At 38.3% G+C, this 17,896-nt stretch overlaps 1 long non-coding RNA gene across 1 annotated transcript in view; it reads left to right on the forward strand.

Annotated features, from left to right (window-relative positions):
* LOC142826624 (uncharacterized) overlaps positions 1–17,896 on the forward strand; it is a 78,800-nt gene that overhangs the window by 38,803 nt on the left and 22,101 nt on the right. The window contains exon 2 of the long non-coding RNA XR_012900857.1: positions 7,330–7,418. This is a non-coding gene — a long non-coding RNA (uncharacterized LOC142826624). The remainder of the gene's footprint in view (positions 1–7,329; positions 7,419–17,896) is intronic.

Below are 17,896 nucleotides of genomic sequence, written 5' to 3' on the forward strand. Positions count from 1 at the left end.
GAGTGTGCACTATGCCAGATCCTCTGGGCCCACATACTCAAAGAGGGGTGTATGCGTGGGTATAAATATCTTTGAGGATCTGGTCCTCAGTGCCTTCTAGCTAAATTTTTACCCACTCTTGGATCCAACAGAGAGAAACACATTTGAAAAACTACTTAGTGATAACCATGCAAAACTAGAGCTTGAAAGGTGAGTTTGTATGAAAGTGCAAATAGGGTCCCACCAAAGTTTCTCAAAAGGTTCTTGAACTTCACACAATCCCATCAAAGTTTCAAGCATTCAATTAATTTGACTCTGTTCTATACAGATTGTTATTGTTCACTAATCACTGCAGTATCTGAGTACCTTTCTGTAGTATGTGAAGCAAAGTGATTACATATCTGTGACATAATGTTCTCCTCTCATACGGTAGAGAGTCTTGTTTTGAAAATATATGTTGATTGATACCTGTTGCTGTGTGAATGTTCGAGGAGGCAAGGTCAAAGCAATGTGCCTTATCTTTGCAGCCAAAGACAACAAGGTTTGTGATGGCCCTGGTTTATTGAGGGAAATTATTCCACAGACTCAGACCAGCCCCTGAGGAAGCATTAGTTACCCTAAGAGTCAAGCTTTTCTGTTATGTCTAGACTACACTGGGGTTTTTTTCCGAAGAAACTACCCTTTTTTTGAAAAAATTTCACCTGCATCCACACTGCTATTGCGTTCTTTCAAAATTAAATCAAAAGAACGCAGGGTTTTTTTCGACATTGGTAAATCTCAATGTGTGAGGAAGAATGCCTTTTTTGAAAGAGCTCTTTCGAAAAAAGGCATGTGTGGACGCAGAACAGGGACATTTTTCAAAAGCAGAGGCAATCCAAAAAAGCACAGGTGCCCTGGTGGCCATTCTGTGAATAGCAATCAGAACTTTCTTTCGAGAGAGCGTCCATGCAGTCTAGACACACTCAAAAAAGCAGATCGCTTTTTCAAGCCAGTTTTGAGGTGTGGATGCTCTCTTCTGAAAGGATCTTTTTCAAAAGAGCTCTTTTGAAAAAGCTTTTTTCGAAAGAAGTTTGCAGTTTAGATGTACTAATTGTTGAGAGCAGTTGATCCCTGGGTTTAAGAAGAAACTTCTGCAGTTTTAGACCTGGCTTACAGTACAGAAATCTGAAAAGGCAGAAGTATGTTGCCAAACCACACTCACATGCTGTGTCTACACTGGCACCCTTTTCCGTAAAAGGGATGCTAATTAGACACTTCGGAATTGCAAATTCTGCGGGGGAGTTAAATATCCCCCGCGGCATTTGCATGAACATGGCTGCCGCTTTTTTCCGGCTCGGGGTTTTGCTAGAGAAAAGCACCAGTCTAGACGGGATCTTGTGGAAAATAAGCCCTTTTCCGTAAGATCCCTTATTCCTACTTTCAAGGAGGGATTTTACGGAAAAGGGCTTATTTTCCGCAAGATCCCGTCTAGACTGGTGCTTTTCTCTAGCAAAACCCCGAGCCGGAAAAAAGCGGCAGCCATGTTCATGCAAATGCCGCAGGGGATATTTAAATCCCTCGCAGAATTTGCAATTCCGAAGTGTCTCATTAGCATCCCTTTTACGGAAAAGGGTGTCAGTGTAGATACAGCCACAGTGTTTGGGTTTGAAGGGTCTCCAATATATATCCTGAACAGTTAATAAGGATCATAATATAATGTTGATTTTTGCTTTATATTACTGACCTGGGAGCACAAAATGTTTAAAACACAGCATTTAAATACTTTTTCACAAAATAAACTTTTGATTTAGTTTCACTGTACCCCTCCAAATTTAAATGCATATTTTACTTTTATATCAGATAATAGATCAATACATTGTTTCTAAAAAAGCACTCACCTTAAAGCTTCCCAGAAATCTAACATTTCTTAATAGTCTTTCCAAGTAGAATTGCTTACTGCAATTTAAATATTCAAAGGGATTTATTTTAAAGTTAATATTGTTTATAGGAAGCAAATGCAAATAAGTGGTTAAAACCCTTTGGCATTAGGTCATTAAAAATCCATTCTTGACTTCCTGCCCACAACTACATCTTTTTTCAGACCTGTCACCCATTTCATTTAAGCACTTAGCTCTTTCCTAATGAATGAATTGGCATTTCATATTACCTTATTATCCTATAAAGCAAAATGCATACTCAATAACATTAATGGTAATTTCTCATAAAGACACATTATCGATCCGGGTGCTACCTGTAAGCATTGAAAATTGCATCCTGCACACAGAGCCTTTCACATCTGGGCCTGAAGAATTAAAGAAAAATTAAATTTGACAGCAGTAAATTCACAGGCACAATCTAGGCACCAATTTATATGCAAAATGAAATGCTTTATGAAAATTTTCTCTATTTTCTCACGGAGATTTGGGAAAAAGATTTCACTAGATGCTTCTTTCTCTAATATCCCTCTACTTAAATATTATACTGCAGTCACTGCAGACTCCCTTTGATGTATAAATAATCAAGTTAAATTATGTGCAGCAAGGAGACTAGTGCTCTGCCATTCTTATTTTACAAAGTAATTTCTACCCTAGAGGGTCAAATTTCCCTGACAAATTCTTAATTACTATGTTGCAACAGAAGCAGAATCTATTTGTGCATAAATCCTGGGCATTCCCATGTGGTAAGTAACTAATATTACCAACCATTTCACTTGGCCTGTTCACTGAACTCCATAATTAGATAATACTTTTGATGATGGTACATTTGAAGTCTTAATCCATTTAATTTTTTATGAGATTTTTTTTATTTTAATAGGGATATGTTAGTGACCGCTGCCTATTTAAAAATCATTAAAATTCTGTCCACAGCAGTAATAAAGATTAAAGATTACTAATATGGCATTCATAACCTTGCTGGTTTTCTAGAAATCCAGGGCTTAAGGTAAATGTTAAAGGTCATTTAATATGTTAGTCACTAATTATAATCCTGGGTAATAGGTTCCCTTTTCTAATTATCCTGGTATAAAAGTTCTATTGTTTGGGTCTATACTTCTGATTTTTCTATTTGGTTTTTTTCTGAAGATGAGTAATCCTGGAATTAAGCTTCCGAACATTGATGAAAGAAGGTAATGCACAATGATTAACTGGATAAAAGCATATGTTTGAATGCTGCAGAATATCTCACCTTGAAGTTACTTATAAAAGATGTAGCATCCCTTTTTGAGTAGAAATAAAGAAGAAAGGTCATTGCAAAGATTAACACTTTTTTATTTTAGTATCAAACATTGACAAATAAGATAAAGGCCCCCAGAGCATGTTGAGAAGAAAGGAGGAGCAACTAGAGACAAAAAGGGGAGTTTGGAGAAATTAAAAAGAGCAACCATCTCCCCAGATTCAGGAAAGCATTTAAAACACATGCTTAAATGACTAAGGATGGATTTGTTTTTCTGAAATGGGCCTTAGTTCTGCAGTGAACTATTCCTCAGAGATTCAAACAAGCCTGCTTACGGTCATACAAAAACAGGGTCTTTCCATTCTGCTCACCTGTTATCTTCCTAACGAGTGCCAGGTCATCTATGATTGACCAAAACAACCTAAATAGTTTTGCCTGTGAAGAACATTTTATTATATATATTATTTCTCTCCTGATTCTCAAAAGCCATTTTCTGTACAACCACATGCGAACGGTCCCTGTGCTTCAGAGTTTATCTGTCTACACGGCAGCTTTATTTCGGAATAACAGAAATTATTTTGAAATAACAAAATGCATATTTACACAGCAAGCCATTCTCTTGAAATAATGTCAAGATGGAGGACTTCTTACGCTGACTTCTGCAATGTTCATTTCATGTGGAGTAAAGAAAGTCAAAGGAAGAGTGTTCTTCCTTCTACTTCTTGCACTGTACACAATGCCTAAACCCAAATTTAGCTATTTCAACTCCAGTTACGCAACTGACATAGCTGAAGTTGCATATCTTAATTCGACTCTTGCCCTGCTGTGTAGACATGTCCTCTGGCACCAATTAAAGCACTTAAAACTCTTCCGGACAGCACTTAACCACTTACTTACATTTCATGTCTTAAATGGGATGCTTTTCTTATTCAGGGTTTATGGCTCTGATTCTGAAATTGGCTCTGTCTGGAAGGGTCATTGTGCCTGCTGGGAATCCTACTGAAATCAATGGGGGCTCCAAGGATCATCCTGCATAAGTGTAGGCCGGGTGCTAGAGATTAGATTCCATAAGTAGACAGCGCAATAAACAGTAGGAGGAAAAGAACAGAGGAAGACAAAAATAACAGTAACTGAAACCTGAAAAGTTATCTAGCCACTTAACTCTCACTGATACCAATGGGAGTTGGGTTCTGAAGTACCTTTGCAACTCTGGGCTCAGTGTCTTAACCTGAGTACACAAAAATGGTGATGGAGATAATAAGGCCAGAATTTTCACTATCTGAACATGTTAGTATTCATACTAGCTCCCTTCAGCATAGAGGTACTGTGATATGGATTCAGTTAATTGTTATAAAGCATTTTGATGATAACACAGAGCATACAAACAGCCATTCTGGGTCAGACGAAGGGTCTTTCTAACCCAGTATCTTTTCTTCTGACACTTCCAGATGCATCAGAGGGAATGAACAGAGCAGGACAATTATCATCCATCCCCTGTCTTCCGCTACCAGCTTCTGGCAGCTAGAGGCTTAGGACACCCAGTGTTTGGTGATGCATTCCTGACCATTTCACTTAATAGCCATCAGTGGGCTATTCCTTATGAAAGTATTTAATTCTTTTTTTAACCCAGTTTTCCTCTGGCAATGAGCTTCACAAGTTGGCTATGCACTGTGTGAGGAAGTGTTCCCTTTTGTTTGTTTGAAGCCTTCTGCCTGTCAATTTAATTGAGTGATCCTCTGGTGTTGTGTTATATGAATGAGTAAATAATATTTTCTTATTCACTTTCTCCACATCATTCATGATTGTATAGACTTCTATTAGGTCTCCACTTACTTATCTCTTTTCCAATCTGAAAAAGATGCACCTTTTCCAATTCTATGCACCTTTTCCAATTCTTTTTTTTTTTTTTTTTTTTGAGATGGGGAGACCAGAACTTCATGCAGCATTTCAGGTGTTGGGCATTATGGTTTATACAGCTGCATTGTACATTCTGTCTTATTAACTATCCCCTTCCCAGTGGTTCATAACATTCTGTTAGCTTTTTTTGACTGCCAATGCACATTAAGCAGATGTTTCCAAGTAATTACATATACATACCCACATGCTCATGAAGTATATGTCTACACTATTGTACTAATTTAGATTGAATATACAGTCCCAAAGTTTCAAAGGTGTTGACAGGACTATGTCACTCTCCCACATTAAACAGTTTTAAATAGGGTTTATCATTTGGTATACAGAGACTTCTACCTGCTTAGTATTATGCCAAACATGACATTAAAAATCCTTTCAGTAAAGATACAGAAAAGAAGGAGGAACAATTAAAACATTAACAATGTCTAGTATTAAACAAGGCAATTATTTTAACAATATGTTGAGACACAATCAAAAAGGCTAAGGCAAAAATAAATTACTCCTAGCAAGGGCCAGAAAAGGTAAAAGGAAGAGTTTCTTTAAATGCATTAGGAGCAAGAGAATGACAAAGGAATGTGTAGGTCTTCTACTTAGTGGGGAAGGAGTGATAATAACTGATGTCATGAAGATGTTGTGGCATTTAATGTCTGTTTTGTTTCAGTCTTCATTAAAAAAAGATAAATGGTGACCAGATACTCAACACAATTAAAATTAACAAGGGGGAAGGAATGCAGGCAAAAGTAGCTATCTGAAGCAACCTTGGAAACATTAGTGAATTATTTTTGGGAACTTATGGAAGATGGATGAGGTAGAATTGGAAAAGGGCAAACACAATACCTATATTTAAAAAGGAAACACAGAGGACCTCAGAATTATATACCAGTCAGTCTAACTTTGATACTTGAAAAAATAATGGAACAAATTATTAACTAATTTCATAATGGTAATAGTGTTGTAAGGCTCAGACAGCATGTGTTTGTTAAGAACAAATCATGCCATACCAATGTACTTTCTTTTCTGACAGGGTTATTGGTCTAGTGGATAGCTGGGAAGCAGTAGACATACTGAAGTCCAGTATATGAACATTTCTAGATTTTTATGAAGGACTGAAAATTATTGAACAATTAAAGAAACTTCCACAACTTGTTTGCATTTACAGTTGTAATTCTGGGTGTTCTTATGATCCATATAAACATCCATTCTGTTTCAGAGCCGTACTAGGTATTGGCCTCAATGACATGATGTGGTAATGGGTTCCAGAGTCTAATCAGGGATCTAGAATAATCAGGGATCTAGAAGGAAAAAGTATTTCCTTCAATTGGTTTTGTGGGTGCCACCTTTTAATTTCCAAACGGTTCCCTTTTTCTTATTTTATGAAAAAGGGAGCTCCCAATTTACCTTCACAAAATCTTTAATTTTATATACGTCACCTTTTTAAAATATTTTAAACATTTGTGAGGTATGATCATTTTGAAAACCTCAATTAATCATCAAAATATACAAAACCTTCAAATAATCATTTATAATTGTTCAAGCATTAACAGCATACCTGGGAAGCAGGAATACCTCTAATCCCTCATCTACTTCCAGCCCTGCAGGTCTCAAATACTTTCTATAGAGCTAATCTGAGATGTCAGACATAGCCCTATTCAAGGGATAAGGCAGAACCTGTACTTTCCCAGAAATAGCCTTGGGAGACATTGTGACTCAAATATACCCTCTGTGGCACGCCAGATTAAGCCATGCTGAGGCTCTAACTTTAAAAGGCCCCATAGCATTTCAAAAAATGTGTGTTATTCTAACAGAAAGGACAATTAAAATAAAAATAATAGTTTTATATTTCCATATATACTACTTCATAGGTGAGGATGGAACTGAAAACTAGAATTATTATTTTATTTTATTTTATTTTATTTTATTTTATTTAGAGGCTCCTCATGATCATCTGAGGCCCTAAACTGTATTGTACTTAGCTTGTGCATAAATCTGGCACTGTTTTGGGGACATAATCCTGTCTCTGCTTTCTCATTGCTCTGGGGTAAGTATAGTAAGCAAGAGGAATTCTTTCACTTTTAATTTGTCCTTTTACATCAGGAGCAAATCAGTAAATATATTTTAGAAGCAAACACTTGATGGAATATTGTGCTACATGGGGGAAGGAGGAGGAGTTACCTTGGGTACAAGCAGATGTTAAAGAATTAATGATGATTTTAAATAACAGAGGGATCTTTTTGCTTGGAAATACCAATATGCATAGTTTTTTTTCATTTCTGTCTTCTCTTTCAGCTAACCTTTGAGTGAGAGAAACTTCTGCTGATGTCAAATGACCAGGAGGACATGAACAACTGATTTTGGTGCCTGTCGGGTGCCGTTGGGTATGTCTCCCCATTATCAAGCTGGCTTTCCTCACTACTGCAGCTGACCTTGCAAACAGCTCCGACAAAGGTCGGAATGGATTCATTGATCAGCTAGGCCAAGCATATGACAGTCTGTGCCTTAATTGAATCCCAAAAGGGGGCAGACTAGGTTTTTATTACAGAGGCCAGACGATAGCACTCATTAAAAGCTCCACAGACTGTGTGGTTTACTAATTAGTTTATTATACAGACACCTTGACGATGGGCAAAGTTGTCATTTTGCCCTTTATCGCACAGGGGATGTTGTTAAAAGTTTAATCAGCTAACGCTGACCAACTCAGCTTGGCAGGCTGTAGATGGTCATTACTGAGGTCACCCCTGCTGTAGCAATTCTGACAGGGTCACAGCATGAACCTCCAATAAAAAGAGCGTTACATAAGGTAAGACTGCACCTGAAAAGGAACCAGGAAAAGAGATGTGCTCAGCAGGGAGTAGGAAACAGATGGACTGTTAGGACAAGTGAATCCTGTTATAGTTTCTCTTTGCCTGCATTGTTTAACATATGCTTTTTGGCAATATGGGGAATGCTGAACTATTGTTTTGATATGTTCATTAGACCTCAAGAGAGTCTGATCCCACTGTAATATTATCAGACACTGAGTACTGCAAGGTAGAATAATGTGGGTGATTTTGTTACACTGGCAAAAAGCACCACCCAGCTGATGGAATGGTTCATATGCAATCTTTATGGGAATTTGCACTAGAATAATATTGGAAGAAACCATTGTACACTTGTCTTTCCAACTACTATTCTCTCTTGCTCTTCCATGTGTTACAGGCAGCTCTCCTGAAGTTTTATGATGTTTTCAGTTGTCAATACATTATAATTTTGGAAAGTTTTTTTTTAAGTAGGAGATTGTTCCTAATTATTTCTGTCCCATAAATCCCAGGTGAGTGCAGAGACAGCATGCACTAGCTTCTGTGCAAATACATATGAAGAGGCATCCTTTCTCCCCAAAAACATGCAGTCTAAATAGACAAGACAGGCAAAGGGTGGAAGGAGAAACAGAAATAGAGAGCAGAAGTAGATAGACCTGAGAATAACGTCCACGTCTCTTGACTTCTTGTTCACTGCTCTAGCCACTCAACTACGTTTGTTTGTCATTGAACAGTGAACTCTCCAGGTAAAATCCCACCCCAAATTCCTGGGCAGGAAATTCTTGACAGAATCAAAGTAAAGACATGGGGGATCTGTCTGAATTTATATCTAAGCCTAAGGTTTACAGGGCTAGCACAATTTTCATTATTGCTCTAGCTCCTAGATGTCCTAACTGAGATTAGGGTCCAATTATACAAATACACAAACTAGTGGTGTGCAAATATGCAGTAAGAATCCAGTTCCTGCTCCAGTTTAGAACTGCAACCATTCTACAGAAAAACATGGTCAAAGTGGAAGTATTTTAATAAAAATGGTTAGAACTTAATAACAAGTCTTGGTAGTAATTCATGGTTCCAAGTGATCTAGGACACAACAAACTGACTATGACTAAAGCATGGTATTGCCTACAAAGCAATGTCTGTATTCTCTGTCTGTACACTAGCTTAGAGTCTCTCATTTCATACATCATTCACAACCTGTGGCAATAGTTCCACAACATCAGTACATATTCTCAATACAAAGAAGAAAATAAAAAAAAAAATTGCTATGCCGTGTATGTTTCTCTTTGGAAGCTAGAGAAATGTGTAAGTTGCACTGTCTTAGACTCTCCTCTGAATTTAGTCCTTTGGGATTATATATTTACAGTAGATGGAATTAGACTGCTGTGTGGGACTATTTTTTTTAATCCTGCTCATGTGCTGTCCATCAATGTCCACTCCCACCTGACCCCATGGTTCTTTCATTTTTATCACACTTCCACCTGCAAAGAACTTAGAACCTGCAAAAGGGACAGATTCCTTCATGCTGCAAAAAATTACAAAGTGAATTAAAATGGTGATTATCTTACTAAATATTTTAGAAATGTGTGTCTGTCTCTGTGAGTGCATTTGTTAAGGTGCTCCTCTTAAATAAGAGCTAGAGCGTTCCAGCGCGCACTTCCTGGTTCGAATCAGCTGTGATTCGAACTAGCATGCCGGCGAGATCATGTTAATGGAGCGCGGGATATTTAAATCCCCGCTTCATTAACTACTTCGGTCGTCTCCATTTGCATCCCTAGTTCGAACTAGGGATGCAGCGTAGACGTACCCTTAAAGACTAACCAAACATGTGGATGTTATCATGAGCTGTCGTGGGCTCAACCCACTTTTTCAGATCACAGCTGTCATCTGAAGAAGTGGGTTGCACCCACGAAAGCTCACGATAACCATCCACATGTTTTGTTAGTTTTTAAGGTGCTAGTAATGTATTTGGGTTTTTTTTTAAGTTTTTCCTGTTACAGACTAACTTTTTCCTACAAATTACCACAGTCTGTTTTTTTGCCCACCCAATTGTGCCTCACACTAAAGTATATTTTACCCATTCCTGCTATTATGCCAGTGGGTTCTGTAGCACCTATGGGATCCCAGACCCCTTGTAAGGCTCTAAAAGAAATATTGATACTATCAAGGTGAATGGGAATTTTGGCACTAGCTTCAGTGAAGCCAGAATTTCATCCAGTGCTAGTATGTCTGCATACATCTCAAAGAAGGACCTAATCCAAAACCTCTGATCCCAACTTCTCTGAAGTTAGATTTTCGCTTAATGCGTGCCAAGGCTAAGGTTTGGCAGCGGCTTTGCACTGCACAGCCCCAGTACATCTGGGTTTGGCACATCAATTATGAAAGTTAAAAAAAATTGCTGAATTACTGGCAGTTAGTGGCTTGAGCCCTGGCACTTCTTTCAAATTAAGCACTGACTTGGACTAAATACAGGCATGGATCTGAAGTTTGTAGTAGATCCTTCGCTCTGTGGGGAAAAAGAATTGGAAAGAAAGAGAATGGCAAGTCATAGAATAATGTCCAGTCCAAAGTAACTCAGGGTTCATTCTTTTGTATCTGATATGCAAACAAATCTTTTGTTAAAGTCAAGGGGCCAAATTCTGCTCTTAGTGACATCAGTGTAATGCCAACTAACTTCATTGCTGTAGGGAGTTACAGAAAGATCTGTTCTATAACATGTAGTATTTATCTTGATTTCAATATTAACATACATTTATATCTATCCTCCTAAAAGTTTAATGATTGTATACTTACAAGTTGTCCGGGGTATAAGAAAATGTATTGTTTTGTATCTTGGGGTATGTCATACAGACAATGTAGAGGGAGACTCATCTGATTCTGAGATGATCACAGCAGGATGTATTCAACTCACGACATTATAAGAATGTTTAGAACAGGAATAGAAGAATATTGGGCCAGACCCTCAACTTGTATTAATCAGTGTAGCTCCATTGACTTTAATTTCCACTGGCTGAGAATCTAATCTGAGCATTTGAAACTGCAGAGTGAATTTAGACAGGAAGTATGTATTACACACACACAAATCTAGCCAGGGCACATTGGAACACCCAGAGTAACAACAGGTCTTGCAAAATGGAGGTTCCATTGCTGGTTAACATGTTTTGGTAGTCACCCCAGGAACCTTTTCACAGTGACGGATTGCTCTGTTACAGCCACACAAGCAAATACTCTGTCATTAACTGTCTTCTTAAAAAAAAAAAAAAGCTGCCTTAGCAGTGAAACTAAAAGACTCCAACTTTTTCTTTTTCTGTAGCTCCCTCAGGCAATGAAGGAATTTGCGATGTGTGTCAATGAGACATTTGAAATTTCACACGTTTAAATCATCCCAACTTCAACAGCATTTTAAATACACTGAAACCAGCAGTACTCTTAAATTCAAATACTTACCAGTCTCCTTCCTACAAGCTTGCTGCTCTTAGCCTCTAAGGCAAAAGAAAAAAAATGGGAACAAAGCCACATCCTGTAATCAAATTAAACATGAACCTATTTAGTAGAAATGATACACTGTTAGGGTATGTCTACATTGCAATCCTCTTTCGAGAGAGGAATGTAAATGCAGACGAACAAAATTGCAAATGAAGCGTGGATTTGAATTTCCCGTGCTTCATTTGCATAATCGCGTCCGGTCGCTTTTTCGAAATATCCTATTTCGAAAAAAGAAATGTTGTCTAGACGTGGTTATTTCGAAAGAAAACCTTTCTTTTGAAATTACCCTTAAACCTCATTTTATAAGGAGTAAGGGTAATTTCGAAAGAAGGGTTTTCTTTCAAAATAACTGCGTTATCTAGACAGCGTTTCTTTTTTCGAAATAGGGTATTTTGAAAAAGCGGCTGGACGCGATTATGCAAATGAAGTTCAGGAAATTCAAATCCACACTTCATTTGCAATTTCGTTCGTCTGCATTTGCATTCCTCTCTCGAAAGAGGAATGCAGTGTAGACATACCTTTAGGCTACATCTAGACTACATCCCTCTGTTGGCAGAGGGATGTAAGTGAAGCACTTCAAAACTGCAACTGAAGCCAGGATTTAAATATCCCAAGTTTCATTTGCATAATCACTTAATGGTGATCATTCGAAAAAGCGCTATTTTGAAATTGAAACTGCAGTCTAAACCATGAGGTTTACAGGATCTTTTGAAAAAGTGCCCCGTTTCAAAAGAACCGCGTCTAGACTGCGGTTTCAATTTCAAAATAGTGCTTTTTCGAAAGATCGCCATTATGTGATTATGCAAATGAAGTGCAGGATATTTAAATCCCGGCTTCATTTGCACTTTCGAAGTGCTTCACTTACATCCTTCTGTTGACAGAAGGATGTAGTCTAGACATAGCCTTAATGAATAATACCTTGTACTTCCGTAGCATCTTCTATGCAAGACACACGGTATACATTACTAATATTAAATCAGCCTCACACCACCCTTTATTATCCTCATTATATGCATGGAGAAACTGAGGCACTAAACAATGTGGCCTACCCAGAGTCATACAGTAAATCAGTGGCATAGCAGGGAGAGAACTTAGGAGTCCTGACTTCTTCCTGCAGTTTAGCTATCACTGTTATTGTATCTGTAGTGCCACAAAACAACACAACAGTAGGACACAAGCACCACAAGACGAACATAAAATGGAAATACCAGTGTAACTGAAATGAAAAACAGAAGTTAATCTCTAACCCAGAAACCTTAGTGCCAAGAATTAAGACAAATGTCTCAGTGTGAAACTCTGCATACAGCAGCCAGGGTTTCAAACAACTTAGGCTAGGTAATCTGGTTAAAATTTGCAGGAATCTGCCTCTGTGGCTCATTTTGCAAAATCAGAGTTTAAAGTATGGACTCACTATTTCTCTTCCCACCCCATCACATCAATATTCATCATGTCATTGTACACATTCGGTGATATTTTCACAATGCCATCACCACACCAAATATCATAGCCAGTAATCTTCCTCATATTCAAGCAAGTTGAAACTCCCGCATGGACTGCAGTGATGTACAATCCCAACCCTTGGCTGCAAGCAAGAAGCATGCATTGCAGGTGAAAAAGGCAATGATGCAAAGGTAACTTTTAAAATGCCATCGCTAAGATCCACTCTGGTCCGTGTATCATGGGAAACAGTTGTAACAGTTGAAGAGAGAGACGATGTACTTCTTTACAGGGTTTCAGAAAGGTAGCCATGTTAGTCTATAACTTTAAAAATAATGAATAGTGCTGTGGCACCTTAGGGTACATCTACACTACGGAACAAAGTCAAATTAAGATACACAACATCAGCTACATTAATTGCACAGCTGAAGTTGAAATAGCTTAATTCTGCTTTTGGCACTGTCTACACAACAGGAAGTCAAAGAAAGAACACTGTTCCTTCGCCTTCCCTTACTCCCTGTGTAATGAGGGTTACAAAATTCTGGATAAGAAGAATGCCATCTCAAAATTATTTTGAAATAATGGCTTTCTGTGTAGATGTGCACTTTGATATTTTGATATAACGTCAGTTATTCTGAAATAACACTGCTGTGTGGATGTACCCTTAGGCTATGTCTAGACTACATCCCTCTTTTAAAAGAGGGATGTAAATTATGCAGATTGAAAGTGCAGCTGAAGTGCAGATTTAAATATCCTGTGCTTCATTTGCATATTCATGTCCGATCGTTGTTTCGAAAAAGGATATTTTGAAAGTGAAACCACAGTCTAGACATGGTTCTTTTGCAAAAAAAAATACCCTTTTTCAAAAAATCCCATACTCCTGAAAAAATTAGTACAGGATCTTTCAAAAAACGGTTTTTTCCGAAAGAACCGCATCTAGACTGTGATTTCACTTTTGAAATACCCTTTTTTGAAACAGCGATCAGATGCGAATATGCAAATGAAGCGTGGGATATTTAAATCCACACTTCATTTGCACTTTCGATCTGCCTAATACACAGACCTAGATGAGCCCTTGGGGTATGTCTACACTACCACCCTAGTTCGAACTAGGATGGTTAATGTAGGCAACCGGAGTTGCAAATGAAGCCCGGGATTCACGAAGCCACGAGGAATAATGGTAGTTCGGAATAGGAAGCCTAATCCGAACTACCTAGTTTGTGCCGCGTGTAGCCGCGGGCACGGAGTCCGAACCAGCGGACATTTAAAAATGGCGGCGCCCGGCAATATGCAAATGAAGCCCGGGAAATTCAAATCCCGGGCTTCATTTGCAACTCCGGTTGCCTACATTAACCACCCTAGTTCGAACTAGGGTGGTAGTGTAGACATACCCTTAGAGACTAGCAAAAATGTATATAGTATCATGAGCTTTCATGGGCAAAACACACTACTTCAGATGAAATGGAGTGGAAATAACAGGAACCCAGAATTTATAACAGAAAAAGAAGATGGGGGGGAAGGTACCTATCAATTGTAGGACCGGTGCCTTATAGGGAGCATCCACCACTGACACTAGGGTCTACTACACTAGCGTAGCACCTCTGAGATCTAGATTTTGCCCAAGCAGAAATTTGAGCTTCTATTCTATAAGAGCTCCACATGGATTGACCCATTCCCTCTTCAGTGGGACTTCATATGGGCTTGGGATACTCCCCATATTGTAGAATCAAGGCTTTGATTGCTGCCGAAAGAAACCAGAAAGATTAACAATTTCAGTAATTGGTTATTCCTAATCAGTCCAGCAATAGCACTACTAATGAATAAACAACTTAAATGAATCCCTGCTCTAAAAATGCAAGAAATTGGGTACTACCCAGAATATTGGCAGACATCAGAGTTCCCTTTTAACTTTTGAGTCATTCAGCCTTTGTTGGAGTGTTACATAAAAGCTTTTAATTTACTGAGTACCTTTTTGTCAGTCGAGGGGATCATTTGTGACTAATGAAGAGCAGAGAACATTTTAATAATAGTGACAACTGGCTTTGATATTGATATTGTCTCTAAAAAAAGACTGTTTTGAAGTCTTTGAGATTAGGAAGTCCCTTTGTATTTTATCCAATCGTGTTAATAAAATTGCCTTGGCTACATAATTCTCTCTGCAAAACAGAAGTAATTTTTCTGCATTTAACTCTCAGTGCTATGCTTTGCATTTTTTTAAACACTAGTCATTATTCTGTACCATCAACATTTATACATTTTCATTAAGTAGCTTTCAGGAATAATCTTTAAATGAACACCCAAGTGCAATGTTTTGTTTCTTCCAAGAGACTGAGAATATTTCACATCTTTATATTTGTCAGTGGTTTTGAATTTCATAGACATCTTCTGTTTTTTTGGGTTATATATTTGGACTCCTCCCATGTTTCTAATATCCTCTGGGTGCTATTAAAGCATTGAAAAGACAGGTGGCCCAGTAACAGTACCACTTCAGGGCTAAATGCCTTCTGATATCACAACTGGCGCTAGGTAATCTGGTAAAATTTGCAGGAATCTGCCCATGTGGCTCGTTTTGCAGAATCAGAGCCTAAAGCGGTATGGACTCACTATTTCAAAGGGCTAAGTGGCATAATGTTAATGGAGGTGGTATTTTCAGATAATAAGCTGTAAAACAGGTTATTCTGGCCACTTGTGGTTATTAATGATCACATTACAATCTCCCAGAAGAAGGCTAGAGATCTTGGTGTCCCAGCCAAATTCCAGTTTAGGTAATTACATTCTAAATTCATCCTAAATTGTAACTCCTTGAATTCTCTCTGCAATCCCAACTGGATATAATATTCCTTTCCTCTTCCTGTCATCAATTCCTGCATAGTGTTTCATGTCTTTAAATATCTCTACCATGTTCCTCTTTAGAGATAATTGCATTGCAGCAATGAGAATAAAAGTTGGGTGATAAGTTTTGGATTTTTTAAAATTAGAAAATGTTCCTTTGGCTAACTTGAAACATTATGCAAGAATATATACATTTTATCAAAATGTTCAATGAAAAATTATCAAAACAGTTTCAATCAGGTCAAAATATGGAGGCTGTGTCTACACTGGCCGCTTGAATTTCCGCAAGAACACTCACGATCTCATGTAAGATTGTCAGTGTTCTTGCGGAAATGCTATGCTGCTCCCATTCGGGCAAAAGCCCTCTTGCGCAAATGCTTTTGCGCAAGAGGGCCAGTGTAGACAATGCGGTATTGTTTTGCACAAAAAAGCCCCGATGGCAAAAATGGCGATCGGGGCTTTCTTGCGCAAAACCGCGTCTAGACTGGCACGAACACTTTTCTGCAAAAAGTGCTTTTGCGGAAAAGCATCCATGCCAATCTAGACACTCTTTTCTGCAAATGCTTTTAACGGAAAAACTTTTCCGTTAAAAGCATTTGCGGAAAATCATGCCAGAGTAGATGTAGCCTGTATGTTTTGACATGACCTGGCAGTCAAAATATTTTTGCTTTTATTATACTAATAGCAAATTTACCTGGCATTGCTTGGGTCCCTAAGGAGCGATTCAGGGCAGGGGACTGGGAACATGGGGGGTGAAGTAGTTGGATTTGGGGGGGGCAAGGAGGGGCTCTGGGCAAGGGAGTGTGTGTGTGTGTGTGTGTGTGTGTAAGAAGATGGGCAGGAAAGGGAAGGCAAAGCCCCTATCCCTGAAATTCATATCAGGACTATTTGCTCTTCTCCTTCCTGTCACGAAGTGAGTGCATAGCTCATCTGTCCTCTGCGCTTCTAGCCAGAGTGAGGAATGCAGCAAACTGCACATTCCCGTCACTCTCTGAATAAATTCCTTTATGAATTAGGGGAGGGAGGGATTCAGACCCCCCCCACCTTCTCTAAAGGGCATCTAGGAGGGTGGGAGGCTGGGTGTTGGGGCAGTCCAGATGCGAGGGTGCCCCCAGCCATCCTCTTTCACCTTTCTGGTGATTCTGTCTCTTTTCTGTATGTTTTTATGAGAAGCAATCCCATTGCAGGAACATCCCATTTTCCTGGCACAACCAAACCCATATATTGCTTTAAGTTATAAGAGGAAGCTGCATACCAAATTTGGTGGTCCTAGCGTTTAGCATTTAGGAGGAGTTCTTGAACAATCACACACTCAAATATATGGGTGATAAATGAATGATACATTATAGTATAATAACAAAAACTTGAGACAGTTGAAACAAAATGTTTTTTACCTTAGGCATGCTACAACTCAACCTTATCAAAATGAAATACTTCAGTAAATAAAGTCATTTCCATTTTTATGAAACATTTCTCAACTTCTTGCCATCGGAAAATTTGAAATTTCATCTTTTTGTTCTAATTCAGGGTGGAAATTAAAATTAAATTTTGGAATTTCCCATGAAACAAGAGTCTCAGGTTCGGACTATCACTAGCATGTATAGCTATTCCAATATTGTAGACATTTGTGTAGCCAGATGGATCATGACAACAAACAGGACTGGATGTAACATATCTTGTATTCTTCTTGGCAAATTACTAAATCAACTCGACCCCCGAGAAAACTAAACACATTTCTTGGCATGTCTACACTAGAAAATTATTTCAAAATAAATTATTTTGAAATAATAACTCCTGAAATAACTATTTTGAAATAGTGCATCCACATTACAGCTATGTCTAGACTACAGGGTTTTTTTTTTAAAAAAAATGGCCTTTTTTAAAAAAAACTTCACCTATGTCTAGACTGCCACCGTGTTCTTTCAAAATTAAATCGAAAGAACATGGCAGTTTTTTTGAGAGTGGTAAATCTCATTTTACGAGGAAGAATGCTTTTTTTCAAAAGAGCTCTTTCAAAAAAAGGCATTCTTGACTGCAAACAGGGCTTTTTTGAAAAAGAACAACCCAGATTGCCTGGGTACTCTCTTTCCAAAAAGCAGATCACTTTTTCGAAAAAGTTCTGGCTGTCTAGATGATCTCTTTCAAAATAAGTGTGTAGTCTAGACATACCTTACAAATCATGATAGAAATAGTACAGAATTATTTTGAAATAGCATGTTCACACTGATTGGAGTCTTCATTGAAATTAAAGCCCCCAGAAGCAGTCCAGGAAAGGCACCAGGAGAGGAGTCGCTGCCTGTAGC

The sequence above is a fragment of the Pelodiscus sinensis genome, chromosome 1 (genome assembly GCF_049634645.1).
Source record: "Pelodiscus sinensis isolate JC-2024 chromosome 1, ASM4963464v1, whole genome shotgun sequence".
Taxonomy (NCBI): Eukaryota; Metazoa; Chordata; order Testudines; family Trionychidae; genus Pelodiscus; species Pelodiscus sinensis.